This window comes from Sabethes cyaneus, chromosome 3, assembly GCF_943734655.1.
Source record: "Sabethes cyaneus chromosome 3, idSabCyanKW18_F2, whole genome shotgun sequence".
Lineage (NCBI taxonomy): Eukaryota > Metazoa > Arthropoda > Insecta > Diptera > Culicidae > Sabethes > Sabethes cyaneus.
Genome location: NC_071355.1, coordinates 101,474,122 through 101,498,114, shown reverse-complemented (window position 1 = coordinate 101,498,114; position 23,993 = coordinate 101,474,122). Strand labels below are relative to the sequence as shown.

Genomic DNA, 23,993 nt, shown 5'->3' with positions numbered 1-23,993 from the left:
GGTGAATCACCCTATTTCGCTTCCTACACTCAAAATAAATTTCACGTCGAAATCATAGGAAAAGTTATGTGAATATTTTCCAACCAGTTTGTCCTGTACTATTTACGTGATTTCAGGTAGTTCGCACGCATACTAATGCGTTAACGTGAAAATCAGATATTGCTGATTGCAAGAAAAATTGTACCATCCGAAGTGCGCAATCGATCATAAAAGCGCTATATTAGCTTAAATCGTGTCGGTCTCTTCGGCGCACTTATTGCTTGGAGCGTAACGAACGAGGGGCAAGACACTTCATAATATTATCATATAATATTAATATATTAGGCTCTATTAAAACCCTATAAATATATAAATAAATGTAACTTTATAGGGCTTTCGGTTATATTATGGGTGGGAAAGGTCAATATATTAAGGTTGGAAAAATATTTCCATAGGGAAAAGTAATATATTTTCGACAGTGTCTTGCCCCTCGGTAACGAATAAGTGCGCTGAAAATACCGAAACGATCTAGTGTAAAATATCACTTTTAAGAGTGATTGCGCACTTTGGATGATAAAATTTTCCTTGCAATCAGCAATAGACGCTATTATTTTTTCCAATAACAGCTGAAAATACTACGTAACTGCCTGTAGAAAAAATTACTTGATTTTTCACGTGGAAAGGACGTGTGGATTATTTTGAGTGTACTCTCAGCTTCCTATGGAAGTCGTAGGCGAAATACGTATCTGTCGTGAATAAAATACACATAGTAGAATTAAATTTGCTAAGTTTTCTTATTTTTTATTTTTAGGAAATGATTGCTAGTTTCCCCTTAAGCGCGCGAAAAGGAACTGAGGAAGCCTGCAAGTCGTAGGTGAAATACGTATCTGTCGTGACTAAAATACACATAGTAGAATTAAATTGGATAAGTTTTCTTAATTTTTATTTTTAGGAAATGATTGCTAGTTTCCCTTTAAGCGCGCGAAAAGGTTGATTCAAGGGGTTTCCAAAAGCAATGATTACTATGCACCTTCGAAAAAAGTTACTTTTGATTACTTTATTGATTACCTCTGATTACCAGTAATCAATCTCTTGTGATTACTATAAATTAATCATGATTACCAATGATTACTTAAGATTATCATTGATTACTCTACTGATTACCATTGATTACCTAATTAATTCGTAAATGATTACAAAAGTAATCTCTGATTACTACGCACTTATACGCCTTACTGGAAACCCCTAGGGTTGATTAGACGCACGATTATAGATTGGAGGCGTAGTTCCAAGGGGTTTCCAGCAAGGCGTATCAGTATCAGTGCGTACCAGAGATTACTTTTGTAATCATTTACGAATTAATTAGGCAATCAAAGGTAATCAGTATAGTAATCAATGATAATCTTAAGTAATCATTGGCAATCATGATTAATTTTTAGTAATCACAAGAGATTGATTACTGGTAATCAGAGGTAATCAGTAAAGTAATCAAAAGTAATTTTTTTCTAAGGTGCGTAGTAATCACTGCTGTTGGAAACCCCTTGCGTAGTTCAAACGAAATCCGAAATGGTTCTATCTTCAATAATATTTACTTATAGGTCCTTTTGAAAAAGTACCCGAGAATTTACATTCTATGTTTTGACATTAACGTCACTCTTTATATAGTCACTCTATACAACGTGGACAAAGAAGATGGAAGAAGCAAGCAAAGAACAACACGAATGGAAAAAAGCCGGCGCGCCGTCGCAAAACAAAACACTTCCTTTTATCTGTCAAAATTACTGCTTTGGTGTGAGCGAGAAATAGTGTCTGGTTGCGCAAACGCGAAATTCGGATGGAACCGGTAATGTTTTTATGTGCAAAAAACCCATACTTCGTCGCGTGGTCACCACAGCCACTGCCAGCAAACCGCTATCCAAGCACGAATTCAGTTGAATCATTTATTTGTCCTCTTCTTAGCATTCGTTACTCGACCTCGGTCGTCATTCTGCATCGTTGTATTCGAAAAAAAAAAATCGCGTGCGTTGGATTTTCCTCTGTTATAACTTTCAACAGTGCGTGTGGGACGGCGAATCATTTTCGGCCACATTCATAGTCCAATATAGGAAATTCGACAGTAGTTAAGTTTGTAATTGCAGCTAAAGTCCATCTAGATATAATCCAGTGATTAAAGCAAGAAAATTGGATCAATTTATGTTTCTGCAATATAGATACTGGAAAGACTAGGCGTGGTAAAGTGCTAAGAGCCGTCTAAGTTTTTTTTTTCGGAAAGTTATCGTTGCAAAGTCAGTTTACAGTGCAATTTTATGCAAAATCTTTTGACTGCTGTGAAATTTTGTTATATAGAACATTGAACGTGGCTTGTGAGTCTCCGGCATACTTAAAAGCAAGCAGTTGGTATAAGGGATTTTGCGCCCAAGAATAATATCATTCAAGTAAGTGTTTTTATTGCATTGAAATAAATCTTAAAACGTGCTCTGGATTAAAAAGTTGTTAATTTGCTATTTTAACAAGTGTATGCATTTTGATGGGAATTTCGTGTCAGCCTAGGCTGAGCAGAGCACATACATGTACGTACAATTTTTGCAATTTTTTTATGTGTAGTGTTGCCAGTTGTTTCTGAAGAAGGATCTGTTAACAGCGGGGTGCTATCCGTATCTTAACGAACGGTGTTTGACAGTCCACTTAACGAAGGGCGCTATTTCAAAAAATGCAAGAAATAGCGCCCGTCTGACAGGTAGATTTGCTGCCAACCTTTGTCGAGATGTGCTGAGATGTTGGCAACAAAAACATGGCACCCATCGCAAGCCCCTGTCTGTTAAGAATAGGAAATAAGCAGGGGCTTGCGATGGGTGCCATGTTTTTGTTGCCAACATCTCAGCACATCTCGACAAAGGTTGGCAGCAAATCTACCTGTCAGACGGGCGCTATTTCTTGCATTTTTTGAAATAGCGCCCTTCGTTAAGTGGACTGTCAAACACCGTTCGTTAAGATACGGATAGCACCCCGCTGGAAATAAGGATTACGATTAGGTGAACCAGGTATACAAATAGTATTAACGACTAATTCCAGTTTTCTACAATTTTTCATAAGAAGACATTTTAAAGTACTTATGAGAAAATTTCTTCACCTATATATTACTGGCTTTGCTTCCCAATTGACCTCGAAGTACGCGGGCTTAGCAAGCTAGCTATCACTTGTTCGAAACTCGGCTGGGAGATGCTATTAGAGTAAATAGGATCGTAGCACTAGGCCATCAATTGTCCTGTACTCTAGCGGCTGGCTGCAACTGCAAGGTCTATGGAATAACAAACAGAAGGTCAAGTTTCAAAACCGGAATGTAGCACCTAAGCTGCGCCAGCTTTGCTTTTTTATTATTTATTTCCGGATTACATCATGAGGATTTGAGATTTAGTCACATTAAATTTTTAAAAAAAGATGGTACATGTGCTGCAGTGTCTGCACAGTGGGGCTATTGTGGACACGGCGCTGTTTGAACGGTACGGGCGAAATTGGTATTGAAAAGCAGTAAACATAAAAGAAAAACAAAAGCTACATTAAGGTTCAAACACGCGTCATTGATTTCTGGGATTTCAAAAGCGGTGTTTATGCTCTAAACAAAAGATGTGACCACAGACGCCCCAACACAATAATAAATATCGTGAACATATCTTTTGTTTTGAGCATAAAAACTGTTTTTGAAATCCCAGTAGTCAATGATGCGCATTTGAACCTTAATGAAACTTAGGTTTCTCCTAGAAATGGACTACTCTAGTTCAGTGATCGGAATTAGAAACTGGTTGGAATTACCTGCGTTCACGGTATGTACAACGCTTTTATCTCTTTTTATTACTTATGTTTACTACCCTATGTTACATTTTAGTTATCAGAACGCTAGTTTATGTAATCAATCTTGATAAAACTAGAGAAAATTACAACATAATTTAATAAATGTATTGGCAAAACTGCTCATAAATGAAAAATTGGCTAATATGCCATTTTTCCAAAATTGAGATCATAATATCACATGATAGTATACCCTTCAACCAACGTCCCCATGGAAGCCGATTGTAAAAAAACTGCATTTCCGGAGGCACACGACGTGAAACAATTTTGGCTAATATCCAAAATAAATGAGAAGATGGCTAATATCCGTGATGATTTAATTGCATCCGCAGCAACCGATGTGTTCTTATTTAGCATTTTTCCACCACACATTCAAGCCGATCATGTGGTGTGGTGGTTTCGTGCGTAAGGCTAGCAATCGCTAAGTTTTTGGATCGAATCTCATTATTTTTTTTCATTACCACGACAGCCTACATGGCAGGATTCGCAGCTCCCATTAACGATGGCATGATGAAGTTGCTTCTGCCTTCTGGTTTCAAGCGTTCGAATCTCACGCTTCATTGGCAACTTCTTCGGGTGCACGGATTAGATGTTTCATTATTCATTTCATCGTCACTTATGCTTCCGTACTGTTTTAAATAATTTAAAACCATTTTGAAGACTCGCCAGCATAAGATAATTGACAACGTATGCACGTTAGCCAAATTTTTCCCAGGATTGTCAACTCTCCTTGGGAAATGAAAAAATGGCTACTGCGTTAAAAACGTGCCCCGGAAGTCTTTCGGCTACAGGTATTGCTGTTTCAATTCCACGGCATGACTCCGGCATGCATGACGGGTAATATGCACAATAAACACGTTGCAATTACCGCTTAAAACCTCTTTGACAGACAAAAGTACATGTTCGTGGCATATTAGCCAATTCTTCATTTATGGGCAGAAAACGCAAAGCCTAGGTGCTATCTGGTATGATAACGTTAAGGAAATATTTTTGTCAAGGTTATATAAAAATTAGATTTTTGTATATTTTATTTTTTCATGCGGAATTTAATTTTTGCTACTACTGCCAGAATTCGTTAATTGGACCACGACTATCGAGTCGTGTTCGTTAATTGGGCTGACTGACAGTTTCCTGAGGGGTGCACAAATTATTTTTATCTGATTTTGAAAACTTTCGGGACTCGGAATACATGTTGAAAACCTGGTTAAGTTTAAAATTGGAGTAAGTAAACATTTCCGTCTGCTGTCTTTGCATTCAAGTATGATGATTAATAATCGACTGTTGATATGACTAATTTGTTTTTAAATAGACAATGGCTGTATCGTCAAGTAGAACAGCGACAAAACGCAAATATACCACATTACCTCTAGCTAAACAGTTAGACGTAATCCGTTACGTTGAATCCAGTGGATTATCCCATGAGCAGCAATAAATATGATCTTGAATCACATTTCTAGACCCCTCAAATGATTCATTTTGATAGTGAATTTTGACATTTCCGCCCAACTAGCGAACGCCCAATTAACGAACCAGCAATTAGCGAATCTTTGCTGTATTTATAATATCAACAACTATTTCTTCGAATTTCAGTGCCGGCTCATGAATAACACTCGATTTGAAAAATAATTTTTTAGAATTTAGTAGAAACTTTCACACAATCAATTTATGGCCTTTCCAGTAATATACGTGTCTTAGACATTTATAACGAAGTCAGCTCGGTTGTGGGTTACCGCTTTTCAATTCTTCGGACACCGAATACTCACCGTCAGATCTCGCTCCACCTGGTCTAACCATCTTATTCGCTGCGCTGCTGGTCGTCTTGTTCCAATCGGATATGAAGCAAACACCATCTTTTCAGGTTAGCTGTTTGGTATTCTTGCAACTGCCCTGCCTATCGTATCCGCCCAGCCTTAGCCACTTTTTGGAAGCTGGCTTCGTCATAGATGTGCGAGTTTACGGTTTATCCGTTGTCCTGTGTGCCACCGAAGATTATTTTTAGCGCTCATATTTTGAAAACTCCGTGCCCCCTGCTCGAGCAGGTCCTTCTTGAGCATTGACATCACAAGACAACGTAGGTATGAATAAGAGTTTACTTTGCTTCTTATCCTAAATCTTGTGCACGCTTTATATACAGGGTTCTATTTTTAAAAAGAGTACGTAAATTAGTAGAACATTCGACATTTAAGTACTATGCTGTAGAGAAAAAAATTATTTGAGAAACAACATTTTTCTAATGTTTGTAATCGATTAGCATTCTAGTAAATAAATTCAGTTTGCTGATTGCAAGGAAAATTTCTACCGTACAAAGTGCGAAATCGCTTATAAAAGTGCGATCCTGCATTAAATCGTTTCGGTATCTTTGGCGCACTTTTTCGTTACATTCCAAGCAATAAGTGCGCCGAAAAGACCGAAACGATTTAAGCCAAAATAGCACTTTTATGTGCGATTGCGCACTTATTGATTGGACAATCTTCCTTGCAATCAGCAATATAATCAATGAAACAATTATAAAAACTAGTTGGATTTTTAACTGTATCACTTTTGGCAACACAGTCTTGGCCAGGTGCTGTGGACTTGTGATATGTGTGGTAGACGACAGATTGTGTGAGTATTTATCGCAGTGTTCTGAGCCTCGGAGTAAACACAGGCAACACTTTGCAGTCGCACCTCGCACGTGTGTATAGATCGTTGGATGTTGAAAATGGATTACGATTACGGTGCATCTTTTTGCTATGCCAAGCATATGTCGTAAGACAGCTGGAAAATGCTGCCGTGTAAAGTTTGTGGAAAATACTAAATGAAGATGAGAATAACTTTTTCTAGACTGTAAACAGAAGTCTTTCTGCAGTACAGATAAAGGATTGTGCGCGTGGTATGCAATAAAACATGCCTAATACTCTTTCAATGTTCGAATGTTATATAACCATTTCTTAAAAAGTTATCCATAGTCGGGTAATTCAATTATAACTTGTCTTTTAAGTATTTGAATGATTTATATAATTTAAAAAAAAAATTACCGTGAACGTTATCCGACTGAAATGCGAAAAAAAATCCATAAAAGAAAAGATACCAATGAAGTTGAGCCTAATAGAATTTTGCTGACACATTCAACTTCGCGATATACATTTTGAAAACTGACACGCTTTAAAAATTATAGCTCCAACAAGAAGTTTATTTTATGCTGAAACGCGTTCCTTCGAAACTACCGCTAGTCTAAATAGCCATGAGTTGTAATTTTTAGGATTTACTCATTCATATGCTACAATTTATTGAAAGTCCAATAAGTAAAGTATAGAGCTGTTCGATTAGGCCTTTCAACTAATCCTTACATGAGTGCCGATTTGCATGGAGAATATTTTGCAGAGCTCAGATTTGGCAAACAGGTGATGTGTAGCGATTTATATCGCCCACGTGTTTCCTGGTGTTCTATATTAGGATGATAAACGACTTGCTCGTGGCTCATCGGAAAATGCGTTGCTTTAAAAAAGTATGAGCATAAGAAAATCCTTGAAAGTATTCGAAGCACTCTGCAATAATACATGTGAAAAAGTGTGCTTGCGTATGTGCGTCCGCGGCTATGCTTACGTATGTGTTGGTTAGTAAGGGTAGATGATTAGTCTTCCTCAGCGGAGAAAGACTAATTTCGTTCCTAGTTACATTTGAAATGTACTACAGACTGACTGGTCGCTATTGATTATTTCAGTTTGATTGGATGTGGTGACATAAGAGGAAAAATATAAATGCTCGGTTACTTTAACATGATACTGTTGAAAATATATCAATCCATCTGGAAGTAAATTTGCTGTATAATACTTTTAGCGATATTTGGTCTGTGCTGAATTATTCAAACCGATAGCCAACACATCCAATGCTGTAAAAATTGTTTATTCGCTCAAACAAAAGGTTTCGATATCCAAAATACTTTAATAAATATGTTTTTATACTTTAAAACAGCACTGTTCAAAAAAACAATTTATTCCGACTTTAACTGAGTTATGTTTTCGTTTTCTCATTAAGTATGGAAAGTGAATTATACTGAATAGCCGGGTCGACAAATTAATTTTCATCAGCAGAATTAATTTTCACTGTAGAATCGTGAAAGAAAATTGGCTGCAATTATTTCTTTCACAATCGTCCAATAGTTCACCTTTTAACACTACCTGCTCTTCGTTAAATACTATAAATATAGCGCCTCAAATGGTTTGCCCGTGCGAACGGAGTCGAGGTGGTTTGACGTAAAATGAGCTGAAAGAGATCAATAGCCGGCGTCAATGTTATATCTTTCTTTGCTGCCTCTGTTCCTTGTACATGCCTAGCCAAAAAGTGGATACTTAATACTAGTAAGAATGAACGTTACCACAAACGTGAAAATAAGTAGAGTAATGAAGATGATTTATTCATCAATTGACTTAATTGACGGTATAATTACTTTTCATGTATGTATCTCAAATATGTTTTGTAATAAGCCTCAAAAGTTTTGATTGAATGTCGTTAAGTTCGTTATTAACAGATCTGAGGTGAACCGTAAGTCAATTGCGTACATCATTGCATTGCTTCTAGGTATTGCATAAAAATAACTTTGATTCGGCCCTATAGTGCAGGTTGCTTACGGTATATATGAAACCCACGCTCTATTTTTTTGAATGATTCAATGGTCAACATAACGTTAAGCATTGCAAAATTAGTTGAAATGTTAATAAGTTTTTTGTTTTTCAATATTTTTTCACAAAATTTGGAAACTTTCTCGAAAATGATTTTTAGTTTCATAACTCCTAAATATCATGGCTGTGTTACGTATCATATTAACCCTCTCTGTCCCATGGTAGCACAGGTGCTCTATGACTTCCGATACTAAAATTGGCCGGCAAAATTTTTGAGGCATTCAAATATGGATATTTTGGTTTTATAACGTAGTAAAAACATTATTTAACAAGCTGTATAGTTGCGTTTGACGAATTGCTAATTTATAGCTTTTTTACATGATCAAAAACTGTAAACCAACAAAACACCCTCGGACAGAGAGGGTTAATGCATTATGCATATAATCAATAGATATTATCCGATTCGAACAAGTAGCCTAATACTTAAAAAACTTAAGAATATTGACCAAACTCGTGTTTTTAATCTTCGACCTTGAAATGCGGTCAGGCATTAATATAGTATAATCAATATACAGTGGACCCCCGTTCGTTTGAACGATTCCTCATGCGGGGTTACTTTTTAATTTGAACAACTGCCCAGGTAACCAATAAGCATTAAAATAAGCGGTAAATCAGTCGTTTATTAGCATTCCTGGCGTATACTGCAGGTTGTTGTTTATCAGCTTTTTGACTGCATAACTGTTGCAAATTGGCATCCAAAATTCTATTTAAATTCTTCTTGTTGGTAACTAGCTGCAAATAAGCATTGTCAGCACTATAAGAGGGCTAGCAGTAAAGTAGCCGCATATTTTGCCGAAATAGCATTTAAGTAGCATTTAAGGCAACTTAAATGCTTATTGGCTTGCTTTTAAATTGCATTGGAAATGCTTATTGGTTACCTGGGTGGTAACCCGAAATATGCTGAAACCTGTGTGAACTGGCCGCCCTGCTCTTTGTTATTGTTTTGGTGGTTTGTTTTGGTGGCCAGTTGCAAGTGCGAATATTGCATTTTCCGATCGGATTTCTATCTTAATCGTTAGGAAAACGAAATGTGAAACCGATTAAACACGCTGCATAAACAAATGATGTCATGTTGAGAATGACATTTGAACTATTTTTAATTTGCACGTCGTGCAAACCAACGGGGTTCAAATTAAATAATGTTCAGATTAAAAATGGTCAAACGAACGAGGGTCCACGGGGGTCCATATAGAATGTCAGTGTCGCTGCAGTGCGCGTGGTGTGTGTGAACATCACACATGTTCAGATAATGTATTTACATTATTTATGCATATATGTGTGTGCCTGAGATTCATCAAAAGGGGAATCTCATTGTCAAACTTTGACAACCAGTTTAAAATTTCAAATATGGCTGTCAAGTAATGTGATAGGAAACTTCTCTTGGTTCAAATTTCTGAAAAAAACGGTGTAAAAGGGCTCAGTTGTGCGATTCAATTCATCCGGACGAAAAGAAAACGTTTAAGGAGACACCGAAAGTGGCTAACGTTATTGTGTTAGAGCGACACACACTGTACTGTACATCGCATGTGTTCGTTAAAAACCTAAACGTTTATTTGAATGTTGCACTAGTATTGGTAATATGTGTCAAATGGCAGAGCTTGCAAACATAAACACAGCTGATCCGCAGCCAACCGCACCGGCTACGAATATCCCGAAATATGGTTTATTTTCTTTATCAAGACATTCCGACAAGACAAGATTTGCAGCAGCAATCCTTTTAATCCTATACATTCAATAGGATGGCTAATTAATCTGTTTGCATTGAAGGCGAGTTTTTGATTGCTGGTCAGCTGTTAGTTTGTTTATATTCTCTCAGCTTATCCATGCGGCAAAAGCAGAAAGCTCTTTAAAAGCTCATTGATGTGGCGAAACTTTGAGACCGCGGTGCTGTTTTTTCCGAAAGCGTTAGTGCAACGAAATATGTGCGTACCCAAATATCTATTAACCAATTCCAGACTATACGTTTTATGAACACGTAATGATCTATATGATCCGTTGAATTTATTTTCCATTAGCAATTATATTTTGCTGAGCGTTTGTTGATACATACCGGGTCGATAAATGGAATGACAAGATTTAGGAAGTTCTAACAGCACTGGGAGCACTTCTTACGTGCTTTGCCAATACATATGCATTTTAAGGTACAAAACAATACATGCATGGAACGGTAGCCATTTATCCAGCCATCTTTGAGCCATTTTCGGTTTCCCCTTAAAAAGATTTCACTGGGATGAAAACACAGCGATGAGCGCACTGATGACAGCACCAACCAGCTCACAGATAAAGAACAGATAAATAATAATGAGAAACTTTGACAATGAAGTTCCCGATTCACAGACTGTATCAAGATTGTTAGCATCATGTTTACCACAATGAGTCCTGTAGAAAAACAGCGACACTGGCATTCTATATATATTGATTCTACTATTAATATTAATATTTTTTGAAACGATTATTCTACAATTGATGGAGGGACAGCAGGGGAAATAAATGATTTTTTTTTTGGGAATGGAGGGGAAAGAGTGGAAAGGAAGGGGGGTAATAGGTAGCTACGCTTAACAAGTTGTCGTTGTGACTCCTACCTTTTGTCCAATGCTGGAAGATGCATGAGTCGAACCAAGCTATAATCAGAGATTATAACCGGATTTGAACACACAACACCCGCCAGGGCGTGTGACTCGCTGGTACCCGTGTACCTTTGAACCATAGAGGCGCTGTACAAAAGGAGACTACGCAACCCCCTCTATTAATGTAGCGACGAATCTAGTTGGGTTATTTTTAGACACAAATTGTGCCTCTTCCTCCATCCACTGTAGATACCATCGACCGAGAAGTTTTAATCTACCATCAACTCTACTAGAATGACCTTCAACAACCATTACTCAGACATTATTTCAAAGGCGAATCGTAATCTGGATTTTACCATGCGTGTGGCTAAAGATTTCAGCGACCCATTATGTTTGCGAGCTCTTTACTTATCCCTAGTACGCTCCATTCTTGAGACGGCTTCTGTGGTATGGAGTCCATTCACTAGTATTTGGGCGACAAGAATCGAAGCTGTGCAACGCAGATTTCTCGTGTAACTTTTCAAAAGGACCTAAGTAACATTGAGAGACTCTCTTTGGCGTCTCTCTCTTCTGATTATTACGGCGACATGAATGCATTCCAACAAAAAAATTCCTCACGTTTAGCTAGATAATGACGCTAGCAACCGATTCATGCAAAGCTGGTGTTTTAAAGTGCATTTGCATTACCGTGGGAAATAAAAGAGAAGAGACACGAAGAGAATCTCTCATTGTTACTTAGGTCCTTTTGAAAAGTTACGCGAGATTTATTGGACACGCGTTAAGACATCTTCTGTGGTCGGACCATCAAAATCTTCCACCCTATGATGACAGTTGTAAACTGCTGAATGTGGAAGCCCTATGTAAAAGGAGAAACGTATCCAGAGCCGTCTTCGTAGCCCAACTTTTAAAGTCGGATATCGATGCTCCACAGCTTTCATCGCACATATTATGGAGAATTTGACTTTCCGATATTGACGATTGCTTTTAAAAATAGGATAAGAAATAATGTAACTTGATGTGAAATTTATGTTTTATGTTTGATTATGTTCTTAGAAGTTGTTAGTTTAAAGTTAAAAAGATAATGGGTTTTTTATGCTGATTTAAAAATGGGAAAAAATCTTAACTCACCGGCTTTTCCCATTTACAGTTTCTAATCTTCATTTAGACATAAGGTCCTTTGAAGCAAGTCAATAAATAGATTGCATTGAAAAAATTTGATGTTAACCATCGATTTTAACCACTCGGGGAAAAATAACTATCAAACTGTCAAATTTTAACTAAAAAGTAAAAAAATTTCGCGAAATGGTTTAATGGCCTTAACAGTTGAATAATGGCTAAAATCGTAACATAACAAAAGTGCTGGACATTTTTTCTATCCAACAACATATTGACGATGGAATTCCATACAGCACTAGATTATTTTTGATGTTTGGAATCTTTCATTCAAACGTTATAGTTTCGCAAGCGCTACCCAGTATAGTAAACAAAGACGTAGTCCTTCGCAAGGAGAAGCAAATGTGTGACGAGGGTGATAGTGCGATTCAGTGATTTATTAATGCCGATTCTGCATAATTTGACAACATAAATAAATATAAATACTTTGACAGCTTGAATCCCATCGTAAACATTTACTAGATACGAAGCATGGTTGCTGAGTTAAATGGAAACGTTTATTTAGTGCGATTTGGTTGTTTTATTTCGCTATACGAACAATACGATATAAACATTAGGTTATCAATAATAGTTGAAACAGCGTTTCTCATTACTCAAGCATCTTTTTTGAAAATGCGGTAAGAAAAATTTACAAAATGACGGATTTTACGCTAACTCGTCTATGGAGTTGACAGCACCCTCTCAAAATTCAATGAAACTTTGTGTGTTTAAAGAGTTTATGTAAATAAGAAACTTTGCATACTTACTTTTTCAAAAATTGGTCTAGACTTGCTTTTGGGAAGGGCTAATTTTTTTTTCTCTGAGATTCTGCTGATCAGCCGGGGTAGATACGGGGTAGAATTTTGAGCTGTGATTCAAGGTATTTCTACATTTTTTGTGAAAGTTGGATAACTCGTGAACACGAATCGACGAATGTATAAATAAATTTTTGTAAATGATAGCTGTTTGTCCATGATAGAAGAAAGAAATCCTGCATATGACGAAGTGCAGTATGATATGATATGTATGATGAACATAACTGGAATATGAAAATTTATTTCACTAAGAAATGTAAGTTTCCATTATTTTATCTGTCTGAATAGGTATACGTGTACAGGAGATTCATCTTGTGCCGAAAATTGAGCAGCTGCAGATATAATTCTTTTAAAACTCAAAATAATGTATATTTGTGTTTACGTATGACTAAGGGGGTCCGTCACCCTACATGCGGCTGTAAGCACTGAATTACAGATACCGGAAATGTAGGAACCGTGTTCTGCAGGAGCTTTACAGATATTTTGAAGAAGCATAACAGCGTCTATACGGCGCTGTTGAAAGAAAGTTGCTAAAAGTTGCAGTCTGACGGAGGCTGTAGTACACCAACAAAAATAAGAAAAGAGAAAATTGAGAATATTTTATTCTCGAACTTATCGCACATTGAGGATATTACGTATGCGTGTAATGGGCGGTAGGTTAAGTTTAATAATCATAACATCCGCTTATATGGATAGCTCTGAAATCATGCAAACAACAGCTATCTGGGTTTACTGCTAAGTCACCAATTATTTCCCATCGACTCTGTTGTCAAAGTCAGCGTTTTTCTTGATACTGGCAGCATTCTTCTGTGATATTACTTGGTGAGAGGTGTAATATGTGTGAGTAAATGCATATATTTTGTATGTGGCTATTAATATAATATTAATGAATATAAACAAAGTTTACTACATGATCACATTTGGTCTAATTATACCCCGCAAAATCCTCGGAATATTTGGATTGTTATAAAAATTCGAAAAGCTGCATAAGTGGTGATTATGCAGCGAAAATTTATTCGCTAGCCATTTGTCATTCACTCGTAACATTTCCTGTGCAGATAAATTAAAAGGAAAATATAAATGACTCAATAGGGCGCGATCTGGTAATCAACCCCATCTGATTTCATCATTTTCATTGTTTATTGCACTAAAAGAGACTAGCTGTTGTTGCTATTTACCGCTTCTATTTACGTTTGAATGAATGAACAACGTGCAATCTAAAACGTGCCTCGGATTCCACCCATTATCAGTTGTGGGACAGCGTGACGGAGGTAAACATCACATGAAGATGTGATGAGAGCACCAGCAATGGAAATAACCAGACAATCAGCTTCGATTGCTGAACGGCGGAACTCTTTTCTATCAATTTTAATTTTAGCTGCTTTATGTTAAGTGAATCTAATTCATTGCTTGCTCCTGGATTTGGGCATTCATAGCCATATGTACTGGTTTGGTAGAGATGTAAGAAGTGTGTTAAAAGGTGATGTAAACTTAAGACTAGATAATAATGAACTCTAAACAGCACTCATGCACATTTAATTTCACTGGATCTGTACTGTTTCAAACTGGTTGAATGTTTACATTTTAAGTACTTTAGTTACAAGTCTTTATTCTTAAGCGGCATTATTGGTGTAGACTTATATTGAATTCGTTATAGTTCAAAACTTATTGAACGGACTATTTTGTTTCTTTTATTTGACAAGTGAGTTTGGTTAATAACTAGTGGTTATTAACCACTATGGATTCAATATAAATATAAAACAGTTGCGGGGCTCGTGTTGCTATTCCACCGCCCAATTTTTAGTTCGAATATGCAGAAACTGGTTAAATATTTTGCCAGTATAATAGCTAGAGACCAATCAGCAGACTGGAAAATACATGGTGTTAAACATTTGCTTGTATGTAAATCGAAACGAACGAACAATATCATCGAAATCTATCCATATTGTAGTAATGAATGACTGTCGATTTCGTTATCGCAATGCGGTATTTTAGGTTTCTCGCTCTTCAAGCATGAGTAAGCAAAATAAATCCAATGACAGTTGGATTTATCACTACACTAACTTTCAGACAAATGACAGAAAAGAACAGAAAAGACTAGCCTGCCACAAATACTTTAGGTTGAAGCGCAAATATTAGCACAATTATAAGAAACAAAATACAATTTAAAACAATATGTGTGCACTAAATCTGAAATTTAATGTGATATGTCCAATTAGTAAATTGAATGATATAGTTTGAATGTGTATTTAAATGTGATTCAGTGAGATTCTATTTTGGGAATCGAAAGGTGTGTCTTGTGTACGTGACAATATTCGTAGCCCACCATGCTGACTATTTTTTAAATACAAAGTTCATACGGCTGAATCTTATCAATACACCGTTGTATTTTGCTCTCAATGACTGACAGCGTGGCAACCGATTACGCCGTCCTTCGCATTTTCACGTGTTTATTGTTGGCTGGTCGAAATCAGTCGTGTGACTGCGGATGATGGTACCATTATGCTACGATTAATTTGCAAGTTTCTCTGGCATTTACACCGACTGTTGACAGAAACTATTTTTAGTATGAAGATGTTTGAGGCGAGCTGCGATTCTCGACTTGATAACATAGTTAACCTGTGTTTACTAAATACGTAAAGATAACGTTGCAGTTAATTGCCTTAATTACACAATTTCTGAATCACGAGCCTCTGTCTGTATAACTTGTCTAAGGTCTACGTCAGTTTTATGTACTGCAAAATCACTAAGATGGTCGTAACTTTTTTTGTCTGTCAATATTTTTTCACCAAATTCCTCTTCTACTTTTACAATTCTTTAGGATCATGGCCATATGTTACTCGATGCCATCGAGTGTGGTCATATCGGTTGATTTGCGGCAGTGATGAGCGATGGCACGCGCCATCGCCATTGGAACATTAGATGCCCGGTACTGGTACAACTAAACCAAAGACGAGTCTACCTTGACAAGCGAGTGGTCATGAGTACGGATTTTAGTAGAATCAGGCCGTCCGATGTCAGGTGACATTAGTTTGAATTTAGGAGGAGGGGAGCATAGGAGGGGAGGGGAGGCGAAAGATGGAATGCTTGGAATGGTAGGGACAAAACTAGACCTGAGACTAATTAATATATGGATGTGGTACAGTTTAAATGCGTAAAGCACTCGAGTACTAATCGAGAAATTGTGGGTTGGAGTCCCACTGCCACAAACTAAACCCAATATATTTTTAGCCGCAGATCGAAACTTGCCCAGTATTCAGTCTAACATTTTTCGCACCAAACCTCTGCTTTAATCAAAATAGCATTTCTGTTATTATCTCGCGACAGTTGCCATTCTTCTTGATGGAATGTTTTTTCTTCAAATTTTCTTAGTGATGCTTTTTTGTGAGTAATAATAAATCCAATGTTTCAGATTACTGTTTGGTACATTCCCTAGTTAGAGTGGTCTAGGTACATGTCACGAAACAATCACTTTTTGCCTTTCTACTTATATAGCATAAAGGTATAGAAATCCGGAAAACCGAAAATGGAAAGAAAGCTCAGGAATGTCAGGTACCATTCGCCTCAGTTTCAAAAACTGAGCATTTTCTCTGTGTGCGCGTGTTTTTTTTACGTGAGGAAACGCTCTATGCCAGGCACACTAACGATGATGTGGCACAGTGTGGGACTCTAACCCACTAAAAATCTCACGGGCATCTGACCTTAACCCCCCCCCCCCCGTTAAGTATTACTTCACGGTCACCCTCGCAGGATTTCTTCATATGAATATTATTATCCTTCCTTCCTATGTTGTACCGTGTCACAGTGGTTCAGATTGGTTTGAATCACCTGTATCCTAATATAGCTTGTGCTTCTCCTACTACTCTACCTGTCGAGACGTGCACCGATATAGACACGGCGACCGTCTTGACTTCCGTCCCTTTACGGCCACCTTCGCAGGATTTCTATGACGCGCGTTTGTAGTTGCTCGAATAATCCCCGGCAATGGATTTATTCTACTCCGTCAGAGATTTCCCCGACGATGGAATATCTCCCGACACCGATACGCGAATCGACTTCCTTAGCTGCTTGCACTGTGTCCATCTCGCCGATGCCGGATCGCTGCTCGTTTCTCCATTCACGTTGCAGCTCCGACAGAATTTGCGTCACTGTTACGCTAACGGCATTCCAAGTGGTCTCTTCTTGACACATTTCGGTGACGATATTCTCCGCGTAAAGAGTGGGCATCTCTTCGCGCTGCCTCGAATCTTGGACAGTCGAACATTACATGTTCTGGCGTTTCATCCACGTTTCTACACTCCGGACAGAGTTAGTATGTGTTCCGAACAAAATTGTGTGTGTGTGTGTGTGTGTGTGTGTGTGTGTGTGTGTGTGTGTGTGTGTGTGTGTGTGTGTGTGTGTGTGTGTGTGTGTGTGTGTGTGTGTGTGTGTGTGTGTGTGTGTGTGTGTGTGTGTGTGTGTGTGTGTGTGTGTGTGTGTGTGTGTGTGTGTGTGTGTGTGTGTGTGTGTGTGTGTGTGTGTGTGTGTGTGTGTGTGTGTGTGTGTGTGTGTGTGTGTGTGTGTGTGTGTGTGTGTGTGTGTGTGTGTGTGTGTGTGTGTGTGTGTGTGTGTGTGTGTGTGTGTGTGTGTGTGTGTGTGTGTGTGTGTGTGTGTGTGTGTGTGTGTGTGTGTGTGTGTGTGTGTGTGTGTGTGTGTGTGTGTGTGTGTGTGTGTGTGTGTGTGTGTGTGTGTGTGTGTGTGTGTGTGTGTGTGTGTGTGTGTGTGTGTGTGTGTGTGTGTGTGTGTGTGTGTGTGTGTGTGTGTGTGTGTGTGTGTGTGTGTGTGTGTGTGTGTGTGTGTGTGTGTGTGTGTGTGTGTGTGTGTGTGTGTGTGTGTGTGTGTGTGTGTGTGTGTGTGTGTGTGTGTGTGTGTGTGTGTGTGTGTGTGTGTGTGTGTGTGTGTGTGTGTGTGTGTGTGTGTGTGTGTGTGTGTGTGTGTGTGTGTGTGTGTGTGTGTGTGTGTGTGTGTGTGCGTGTGTGTATGTGTGTGTGTATGTGTGTGTATGTGTATCTGTTCAGTATAACGCTTTTGATTGAGCCAACTTTTCTCGGAGATGGCTGAACCGATTTTAATGATCAGTATAGTATCAAATGAAAGGGTTAGTTCCCTCATAGGTCGCTATTGAATTTTATATTGGTCGGACTTTTAGTTATTATCATTATTTGAAAATTACTGTTGAAATCTTGAGCACCATATTTTAAACCGTTAAACCGTGTAAAATCAAAATATATCAATCAAGGGTCGGTTGTATTCAATGTACGTGTGATGTATGTGTGTATGCATGTATTTATGCGTGTATGTATGTATGTGTATATGTGTGTACAATTTGCAATTTACAAATTTGCATTGAAATTCGAGAAAAGTGAGAAACATTTCAAGTGTAATTTTCTTTACTTGCTGTGACTCGCAATCAAATAAGAAAAGCGAAAAGCAGTTGATTAAGCAGATAGGTATACTGGTCTGTAAGATTGAAAGTGCTAATATGAGTTAATTTTCCGAAATAAATTTTTATAAATTTCAAACAAATTTTGCGCATCAATAGATGCTTTTTCTAAACAATAGATGCTAGAGGTTAGAAATTTTATATGAAATATAGGGTGAAAAGGTTGCTATTAATTTTACACGATTTGCTTTTGTTAGTGATACTTTAAAAGACAGAAGTCTTATGTCATATATTATAAATAAATATAGGACCGCTCATGTCATCGAAAATGACAAGCGCTGGAAATTCTATCAATCATATTTCCCATCCTCAAGCATGTTTATAGCACTGCTTTTGCACTATTTGTCTGATATCCTCTAGTTTAATAAACCCTCTAACGGGCAACATATTAAAAAGATGTGGTCAAGCTGATTTTCATGCAAAAATAATCAAGCGCCTACTAAGAAAAAGTTCAATTTTTCTTTTTCGTTTTTCATATCTGATACTCAGTTATTTTATCAAATTCAGATATATTACAAAATTAAAGTCAAACAAACTCGTATTAATATTCTGAGGTCAATCATTTCGTTCTAGATATCACTTTTATTCAAAAGTGAAAGAGCAAATACTTGTGCAATAATTTTTTTCGTGATTTTCCGTTCTTGTTTTTAAAATCGCTCCAAAGTGCGCAATCGCTCATGAAAGTGCTATTTTACACTAAATCGCACTTTTATGAGCAATTGCGCACTTTTTGATTGGACGATTTTCTTTGCAATTAGCAATAAGGTGTTCATAAAGTAAATTAAATGACGCTTACGAATATTTACGTATCTTAAGGGAAAAAAATATAATTATTGCACGCAAAACGTTCTTGTGAATTTTACTGTTAAATAAGCATTTTGAGGAATAAGGAACGGATATTGAAAAATATAATGAACTTGATTATGGATGTTCCTGAGAAATTCAAAATTATTGTGGCATTAGAAAGGCCAGGTCACACCACTCACTAGGTGGATTAATTCGGTTTTTTGTTATAAAATCGAATTTTGATGTATTTTCTTATTAGGCCGTATGAATAAAAGAGTTAGAGCAAATACTCCCATACGATTTAAACAAAGCAAAGTAAACTGTTTTACTCATATGGCCTATTGAATAACTTTATTGTAACCCTGCACATTGTAACATATATTTTAGAAAATAAGTTGAATAGAATTTTTTTTATAGTTTTTTCGACATTTGTGTCTCGTGTAGTGTAAAGTATACTCCATGACACATAGGTAGATCACTCTGATGCGGTGCTTATTCTGAGTTATGGCCAAGCCAAAGTTTGGTATCATATTATCAGTAACGCCTGGCCTCAGTTTCTTCGAATGGTAGGTATCAATGGAAAAATGCATAGCAATAAAATTGTGTCGAAATTTCGAAACCAAAACAAGGCATGCCATAAGCATTTTTCATCATTTGATACTAAGCCGCTCCACTTGGTTCCTATGTTTGATAAAAATCGAATTTCATTATTGCGAATTATGGTATCCATCGCATACCTACATAAATTAGTTAATGTCGTGCTGTTTAGGAGTATCTGCTAATATATTTGCACATTTATCATAGGGGAAGGGCGGTAAAGACGGATACCTTAAGGTTAAGACTCAATATCTACTCATACATAACTGTATTGATCACAATTTTCATACAAATTGAATCTTTAAGGGGACATGAACGACTAAAAATTTTGAGAAAATCATTATTTTTTATTTCAGATTTTGATTCTGCAGTCTTTTCCGCTTATTTAGATACTAAATTTGTAATGATCCGACCACGGGAAGTGGCTGAAAAACGATCATACACATAAGCATTTCAGTGCAGCGTGGAACGATTTCAGCGGAACTAAACTCCACTCCTGGAAAACCACGATTTTCAAACTTTATGTACCTTTTTCTCAGAAACTACACAACATATTGGAACAAACTTTTTTTTGTTGGTAGTAGCTTGGCAAAGACTTTTATAACTTTTGAGGTTTGTAAACAAAACACAGCCAGAGAAAAAAGAAAAAGAAGACAATTTTATTTTTTCAGTCATCTTTTCTTCTATTTTTTTCGTTTTTCTCAAGCTGTGTTTTATTTACGACACTTAAAAGTTATAAAAGCCTTTGCCAAGCTACTACCAACAAAACAAAAAAATTGTTCCAATGCGTTGTGTAGTTTCCGAGAAAAAGGTACATAAAGTTTTAAAAACGGTGTTTTCCAGAAGCGGCGTTTTATTCCGCTGAAGTTGTTCCACGCCGCACTGGAATGTTTATGTGTATGATCGTTTTTCGGCCACTTCCCGTGGTCGGATCATTACAAAATTAGTATCAAAATAAGCGGAAAAGACTGCAGAATCAAAATCTGAAATAAAAAAAATAATGATTTATTCAAAAATTTTAGTCGTTCATGTCCCCTCAATTCTCGTCTAAGGGGTCAGTCCCAGCGTAGTGAATAGCATTCACGCCTCTCACGCCGAGGACCGGGGTCCAAATCACAACCCCGCAGAAGTCACGAATGACCCAAGCTGGTTAAAGTGACTATAATCTAACAAAAAAAAATCTCTGTCAAATATAGCTAAACATGTGCTAGAAAATTTCTTCCCAAAATTTATACTTTTTTTAATATCATAAATAGTCTTGGCGCATGGGTGGGTAAGACGGATACTCACAAAAAAGTGTCACGCGTCGTCGAGTTTAAATTATCAGTATTATGAAAGATTGATATGTTTCATCATGCATTTAGAAAAGAATTGGTTTGGGGCCCCCTTCTCGATTCCCCCTTTGAGCGAGGAAAAAAATGGTTCCCTTTTATACTCTTCGATATTTTAATTGGTGATGAATTAATCGTTTTTAAAAGTTAGCCTATTCCAACTGTTACATGACTTCTGGTTACTTTTACATATCTAATATGTAGGTATCTGCAATGTTAAATCGTTGGGCTAAATGAGTTCTAAATCTTTGTGTTCATCTTTCCCTACCTTTGGGTGTCCGTCTTTCTCGACTTGAATACTATTTTATCAGACTTCAATTACTTTTTACTGAAATTAAATAAAAAAGAAAACTTTCCTTTCGGTTCGAAAACACACTGCTGGAGCCCGCATGTCGTAGGTGAAATACGTATCTGTCGCGAATAAATATACATAGTAGAATTGGAAAATATTCTTTTTTTTAATTTCAGGTTTCGTATTCTACTAAGACGCTCCAAAAACTTCAGTCAACTTTTTACTGAATATTCAAAAATTCACCTGGCTTCAAACTTCAAATGGATATTCAGTGAAGGATGAAACTAACGCAATGTCGTCGATATAGCACGAAAAAATTGTTGTTTAACGATTTACCAGCTATTTTCTTCATGCACAAAATTACATCGATTAGCGTATCAATGCATTTTTTCTATGTTTTCCTTATACGTTTGACAGCTGCGCTGCTAAGAATCAGCAGTTTAATTCAAAAGTGTTCATTCAGCCTATAGAAACATTTCCCATTACTAATTTGTTTCTATAATTTATTGTTTATGAAATATGACAAGTGTCCGTCTTTACCGCTCTTCCCCTACATTGTATTCCGAGGAAACCAACGAATCCGAATACAAGTTAAGTTGATTTGTAGACTATAAAAATAAATTATTCTTTCCAATTCCAAGAAGTTGTTTCGTTTCAATCAGAAATGTTGAAAAGCATTCTGAAATTGAATCCTGTTCTTATGTGTTGGTATTGAGTTGATCGTCCCCTTTATGCAACGACAAGGAACATAATTAAATGGCTCCGTTTTGAGAATAAGAAGTAAAAAGTGCTGTTTTTATTGCTATAAACTTCAGTTGTTGATATATCTGGCCATATTCAGATATATTCCAACATGTAATAGCTTAAATAAAAGCGTTGCTAGTTGCTACACTGTAAGCAAGTTGCGGTAGGCCTTCCTCTGTAAATTTTGTCCCAATGCTTCGATCGTTTTGAAATGCAGTTTTGACAAAGTCATTACTTTGGCACAAGCCACGCTCCGTAATGTTTCTAAAAATGTTACGTAAAATGATCATGTGGGTATTCCATCTCAAGTGATCACACTGGTTATAATCGATCATCGTCAATTTCAACCAAATTCGGTATAATTGCTCATTCTAACGCCACCAATAGTCTAACTAGAGTTTTAGATAGAAAATTATTTGGATACTTTGTTGAAAGTTGAAATGAAATTTTTTCCTATTACTCTTAGGTGTTTTCAACATGAATATTGCCAGCTGCATATTGCCTCCAAGTTGGCCTCGAGGCTGGTCTAATAAGCCAATCGTCGTATGTTCGAATCTCGATTGGGAGAAACTGTAAAAGTCTAAAGGATCATAGCACTCTAACAACTGGCTGCGAAGTCTGCCAAGTAAAAAACAGAAGATCAAGTTCCGAATGCGAAACATAACACCAAAACTTTGTTTAATTACGGACTACATCTACAGGGCACAAACTCCCTTAGTCATTTTAGCAGAATACCAAATATTCTTCGGCTTCGTTACATTTATTTCCGGTTTCGTAACTTGATATTGTTATCAGTTTTTATATTATCTAACGACCAATTTTGGAAAGTCAATCACGTACTGGTAGCGCTTAAAAATTCACCTGCCAAAGCAACGGAAAAATTCGTACAGGCGCTCATGCGGACTTCGTCACTTTGGTATGATTGGTAATCAATTCATATCTATTAACGCCGACATGGTCAAAGGCACTGATTGGAAATAAATTGTATCAATAAAATATAGCTCCTTCAAGTTTAGCGATGACGATGCTTATTTATATAAGTCGATTTTTACAAAATGGTGATTGGGTTGGTTATTTTTGTAGAACTTTGTTAACGTTGACGTTGCTGCGCTTCATAGCAATAACATTTTAAAAATATTTAAGAAAGAATTGGAACCTTCCTAATTCCGCGGTTAGTAACAGTTTTGTGGTATTTTGTATAAGTCTAACTGTTTGAAAGTTTTTGTTGCAATCATTTTCTATTCTTTTCGCTAATTGAACTTTATTCGCTTCTTTCATGGTCGTAATTGTCGTCAATATGCAATTGCAGTTGACTTCATTCCTCGAAGAATCAACCAATATATTGCTGTTGCAGTTGAAAACCGTAATAATCGACGTGCGACATTCGGTTTTATTCTAGTTCTGTGTGCCGCAACTACGTCGCACGTGGTGCGCTATATAGCGCATCAATGTGCGATCACAGCGCACCGAGTGCGACGTAGTTGCGACACACAGAACAAGAATAAAACCGAATGTCGCACGTCGGTTATTACGGTTTTCAATTGCAACAGCAATATGTAGCATAATCAAGTGTAACGTTTTTGTCATAAAGGCTTTAGTATTTCGATTAAATTTAAGAAATCATAGCTGTATTCTTTTTAGGGCGAAATTTTTCTATCCTTATTTTTTTGAGTCCTGATTGATTAAATTATTCTTCCGAGCTGAAATCAGCGTAATTATTTGCAAACGGGACGTGTATGAT

General features: G+C 37.0%; 1 protein-coding gene across 3 annotated transcripts in view; it reads left to right on the top strand.

Annotated features, from left to right (window-relative positions):
- The first annotated feature begins 1,829 nt into the window (after positions 1-1,829).
- Positions 1,830-23,993, top strand: part of LOC128741587 (sodium-dependent phosphate transporter 2) — a 40,681-nt gene continuing 18,517 nt past the window's right edge. The window contains exon 1 of one of the 3 annotated variants that reach the window (XM_053837517.1): positions 1,830-2,414. The gene's annotated coding sequence lies outside the window, so the exon portion shown is untranslated. Of the gene's footprint in view, positions 2,415-6,591; positions 6,698-14,316; positions 14,501-23,993 lie in introns of those variants that run through there. The other 2 variants (XM_053837520.1, XM_053837519.1) reach the window with 2 other exon arrangements.